Below are 6,045 nucleotides of genomic sequence, written 5' to 3' on the forward strand. Positions count from 1 at the left end.
AAAGCCCTTGGAAAGTCACAAGTAAGTTAGTGCACGGATGCCTCTGAGAAGTCCTGCAGTAAAAGATCCTAATTTGTGTTTGCATAATCCAGCATTGTCTAAACTTTGTTTTGGTCAAAGAACTCTTTCATGCATGTAAATCAGGGGTGGGGAACCTTTTGTCTGCCAAGGGCCATTTAGATATTTATAACATCATTCGAGGAACATACAAAATTATCAACTTAAAAATTAGCTATAAAAAAAGCTCCTAGATTTATTGAATTTCGAGTCCGGCCTGCAGTTGCCTTGGGAGGGCTAGACAAAATGATTTTGCATACAGCCGGCCCTCACGCTCGATGTTCCCCACCCCTGATGTAAATGATCATGTCTGAGCCACATATTCTGAGAAATGCTTATCTGATGCTCATGGTTTTCAATTGCAGTGTTTGTTATCTGAGTTTTCACATAATACAGTCCTGTACTTCCTTCTCCTGCCATTTCCCCAGCTAATTGCGGCCCCATAGCATGTGATCAGGGAAGGGGCCAAATGTATACTGAACACTCAGCTATTTCTTGTCAGCTTTTCTAGCAAACGATTTGGCTGGGAACAGATTTAAACAATTCCTTATTTTATAGTTAGCAGATTTGCCACAGACTGCAATGATCTAGATTCATTTCTTTATTAATCTGGAAGAACTGGAAGTTGGCTTCTACTGAGTTGTTCTCAGCAAAATGTGGCTCCTTTAAAAGCAGTAGCCTCCTTAGCAAGCTTCTTTTCACTATTCTGTAATCTTTGAAAAGACCTCAAATATCTCTCCTTCCCCAGCAGAGCCGGTTCAGATAAACTACTGTTCCAGGCCAGAAATATTTCAAATAGAATCATCACAGATGTCATTGGATGTTCAGGAGGTTTCCTAAAAGCCCAAATGACCAAGACTTTGAGACCACAAGAGACAGACCTAACGGCTCACTCTAAGACATTGTTCCTCAAAGTGAGCTCTCTGAACCAGCCACTGAGAACTTGTTAGAAATTCGGAATCTGGGGTCCCACCCCACACCCACAGAAGCAGAATATGCATTAGAACAGATTCACTTGTACATCAAAGTCTAAGAAATAGCAGGATTCATCCCATTCTTTCTCATTGATTCATTCAATTATTCAACAAGTAATTGCCGAATACCCCACCGTACAACAGGCTCTGTTCTAGGTACTGAGCACATAGTGGTAAAAAAGCAAAAAGTTTCCCAATTCTCTTGCAGTTTATATCCTAGTGGGGGAGACAGACATAAAGAAGTTTAAAACAAAAGATTTCAGGAAGTGGTAACTGCTTGAAGAAATATGAGCATCACGGATTAGAAAACAGCCAGAGTTGGGGGTGAGATGCAGTGGTCCCGGAGGGTCCGTCTGAACAGAGACCTGCACAGTGAGAGATCAGGGCCATAAGACCATCTGGCGGGAACATTCCAGGCAGATGACACATCTAGAGCAAAGGTCCTGAGAAGAGCATGAGCTTGGGAACAGAAAGAAAGAAGGCCAGCGTGGCTAAAGCTTAGTAAATTAGGAAACTCAGAGGTCAGAGAAGTAGGGAAGGACCAGATTACATGCACGAATGGTGCTCAGACTTAGTGTGAATCAGAATCACATGGAGTAGGGCTTGTTAAACACAGATTCCCGGGTCCCACCCCCAGAGTTTCTGATTCTGTAGCTCTGAGGTGGGGCCCAAGAATATGTATTTCTGACAAGTTTCAGGTGATGCTGGTGCTACTGGTCCAGGGACCACATTTTGAGGAGCACTGAGGCAGAGCCTGTGGGGCCTTGTAAGGGGCCAGCTTTATTCTATGTGTGAAGAAATGCCACTGGAGTGTTTTAAGCAGGGGAGTTGCATGATTTGATTTTCATTTCCTTCTGTTATCATCAGAAGAGCAGACCTTTTCAGTCATCCATTATCACCTGGACGTGCATCTGTTTCCTGCTTTGCTCATCACTTGATTTGACGCAGTTCCCATTTGACCTCCATTTCCTCCCAGACATTCCCATTGTGTCTTCTGGAAGCCCCCTTCCCCCTTCTCTGATCTAAAATTCTTCTGCACCCTCAGCCTGTAAGAGCCTTCCCTGCTCCTCCTTGCCTTAGAGTCTGGCTGGTCCCAAGAACACTGCATCCCTGCAGTTCTTTCTGGCACAGCCTGTTGGATCTTTTAAAGCTCATGAACTTCAAGGCCAGGAGGTAGCATTGGTGCCTGCTTGTTCTCCACTTTGCTCCCAGATCGTAATTCCTCTTCCCTCTTACAAACCTCCTGCCTCGTAGCGTCCGGCTGCCTGGCTCCTCACTAGATCACATGCCCTCATTCACTGAGGGCTACACCCCAGACCTCCATCTTCCTCTCTGTCAATCTCAGTGGAGTTAACCACACTGCCCCATCCTGCACCCTGACTTCTCAGTTTCCTTGACCTTCTCCTCTCTAGTGACCTTTTCTTCCTCCATTTCACATCAAGATCATCGTTTGAACCTTGTCGCCACCGCAAACTGTCAGACTTCTGCAAGCCCAATGCCACTGTCTTCCACAGCTTCCCCTCGATGCACTTGCTCAAGTTCCTACTGCAAGGATTCTTCAACTCTGGAGAGATCTCCTTTCTATTGGCTCCATTACTCTTTGCTATCTATCACTCACTGCTAGTGTTCACTCTCCTGTTCAGCTTAGGGTTCGTGGTCCATCACAGCATACATTCCCTTTGAAAACTCTCATCCTCAGAATCCCCTTGTCTTCTAGAATAGAAGCTACAAAACACTAACGGAGTCCAACCATCCATTTCTCCATGCCTTCATTCAAGCAACTTAATGTTACTATGGAAAAGCCATGTAGGTAGACTGTTTTCACTCTAAGTTCATGATCACAGACCTCAAAGGAATACTCCACACTGCTAGGCAATATTGCTGTGTTTTTCTGGTAAACCAGCATTCGTATTTCTGGAGGCCACTTTTCATATATTTTCAATCTTGAAAACTCCCACAGCCCTTCTTGCTTCTTACTCTCAGGTGATGAACAATCCTCATATTTCATTGAGAAAAGAGAGGCTATGAAATGTGAACTCCCTCATTTTCCCACCTTAAATCTATACATCTACATGTGCTGTCCTCTTCTCTTCCCCTCTGGTCAGATGTGTCTGTCCCAATCAAAAGCCATCAGTCCACTAGTACTGTTCATTCAGTCATCCCCCATCAGCATCTGCCTCTCTTGGATCATTCCCACTGGCACACACACACGCATTAGTATCTCCCATCTGTTTCTTCTGTAATTTATATCTGTATTTCTAAATAATACAACTATTTTTAGTTCCTTCAATTTTAGACACTTTTAATTGCTTTCCTGCACCCTCCTCATGTACATTTCCCCTCCTTCCACCCTCCCAATGTAGTTATCTCACTATTTTTGGCTAAATCAATGTTCAGTGTTTGCATTACTGTGAGTGTCTTAAGTACTCATAGCTGAACCATATAGGATGTTATTCTTCTATAGGTCAACTTTGTTTTTCTTGGGGTTACTAATTACTTAATGTTTTCATTGCTTAGTTTTTAAAGTATTTAATACTAAGTTTTTACCAAACTTTCCAATCAAATTGCAAAGCCCCTCTCATGACTTATAGGTATCCCATCAAGATGGTTGTTCACTCCTGAGTCTTGAACCTTGGCTTTTGTGGCTAAAGTATGGCTTAGTTGGGAGCATTGACCTGTATGCTTGCACATGGCCTCTCCAGCATGGTGATCATAGATAGCTGGACTTCTCATATTGCAGCTCAGGGTTCCAAGAGTGTGTGTCCTAGCAAAGGTGGAAGTTGCATGGCCTTTTAGGACCTTGATTGGGAGGTCACATTGTGTTTCCATATTATAATGGTTGAAGTAGTCAGAAGCTCACCCAGATTCAAGGGGAAGGGACATAAACTTCCCCTCTCAATGGGAGGAATGCCAAAGAATATTTGTGGCTATGTTTTAAAACTGCCATAGAGATGCATTCACTTATACTTGCATCTGAGTAGAATGTCTTTGGAGGGAATCACAAGAAACCATTAAGGGGTGAAACTGGATGACTGGGGACAAAAGTAGAAAAGAGACTAACTTTGCCCTGTATGCCATTTTGTATCTTTTGAATTTTGTATCATGTGCTTGAACTCCCTTTTCAAAAAATTAAATATTTTTGACCATGTCATAGCTGTTCCTGGAAGCTACACCTGCTCCTAGAGGCCATGCCAGTTCCCAGGATTCTCTGGACCAACACTGTTTAGTAGAACTTACTATGATGATGGAAATAGTCTATATCTGCACTGTGCAATAGAGTAGCCACTAGCCACATGTCCCTATTAGAAATAAAATTAAACCAAATTTAAATTTAATTCTTTAATCATACTAGCCACATTTCAAGTCCTAAGTAACTACATGCAGCTAGTAGCAGCCTATTACCTAGCACAGCTCAGGAACATGGGAGGAGCTCACAGAAATGGGATGACCGTGTAGGGCATGAGATTCCTTGGGTCGGTGGTCTCCAAACATTTTTACACAACTTTAAAGCAATACTTACCCCCTTGACAAAACTAAAGTTAACATCTAAATGCTTCATCCTTAGTTTAAAAGTTTGTTTTTGTAGGAGTTATAAAAGATTAAACATTTCATAAAATGAGAAATAACTATAATTAGAATAAATATTTCATGAGATGGTTTGATAAAATAGGTTGAATTACTGAATAATGCAGCCTGAACTGAAAGAAATCCTGTGAAAATTTTAGTGCCACTAACCTATCCTGCTTCAGCTCTTCTAAATTTAGAGCATCTCCACGTGGGCCGCCTTCATTCTTCACCGAAATACACACAAGCCGGGGAGAGACAGGAAGTCCTACGGGGCAAAGATGTCTTGATGAATCTTTAAAGAAGCTCCCTGGAACCCAATATATCAATCCCTTTTTTTTTTTTGGCTCGAGGAGGTTTTTACACCCCAGAGAAAAGCTCCATGTGAGATTACAATCGGTGAGTGGCACTTAGGAATTTTTATAGGATGCTTTTAGAAATCTATAGTTAGAAGTTAAGACTCTGGAAGCAGATTCTCTTTAGATCATTCCTGGACATTCACCTCCTTGAAAAGTCTGTAGACCCTCGGGTGTATTGAGCCCCAGTTTGCAGGCAGCCTTCATAGGAAGATGGGCACTGGGCTGGGCACCCAGTTAGTTATCTGCTGCTGCTGTGAAAGTTTCCCTGGAAACCCATCAAGGAGTAAACATGAAGACAGTTTCTTGGGGCATCTGGAGCTGAGGCAGGGTGACCCTGTCAGCATCACTGCCGCTGGCCTCTGGCCTGCCCTCCAAGTCCTGTTCATCACTAAGGTGGAACTCCTGCCTGGGTTTCTTCCACAGAAGCTCACTTCTCTTGTCTGTAATTTTAAATCTGTCCCAAGTGGATAGGGCCAAACACAGGATTGCTTTTTTCCAGGACTTGGGAAGAATCAGCAAGACAAGGGGAGTTTCTTTTTCCTAGTTGATTCTGCTCCAACACTTTCCTCCTTTCCATCACCCCAACCTCCCTCCATCTAATTACTTCAGATGGAATATACAATAGAGATGGGCTCGGAAAATCACAGTTCACTAGAATGGGGGAGCAGGACTGAGAGGGGCTGACCCAGTACATCAGAGCAGACAGTAATCTAAGTAACTAAGAGCTGGTTAGAGAGTCCTCTTTAAGGTGCTGTTATGTCTGACCTGGGGCTGCTCATGAGATGACAATTGCACGTGGCCACAGTTAGTCTTCAAAGTCTCTGAAATCGGCCTCTGACTATATCTTGTTGGATGGTGTTTGTGTGCCACATCCAAGACCAATACATCATCTCTCAAAATGTCCAATATGGAACCTACTTTTTCTTCTGGCCAACTCAGGATAAACTAGTGCTTCTTTGGTCAAACATGAGATGTGTAGTTGGCTTGCACTTAAAAACTATATTGTACGAAAAGTATATATTTTTAAATCCAGAAATTATACTTGGTATGTGGGGTCTCAAACTGTGAGAGGCAGGAACTAAGACCCCAAA

This window comes from Miniopterus natalensis, chromosome 8 (genome assembly GCF_054644295.1).
Source record: "Miniopterus natalensis isolate mMinNat1 chromosome 8, mMinNat1.hap1, whole genome shotgun sequence".
Classification (NCBI taxonomy): domain Eukaryota; kingdom Metazoa; phylum Chordata; class Mammalia; order Chiroptera; family Miniopteridae; genus Miniopterus; species Miniopterus natalensis.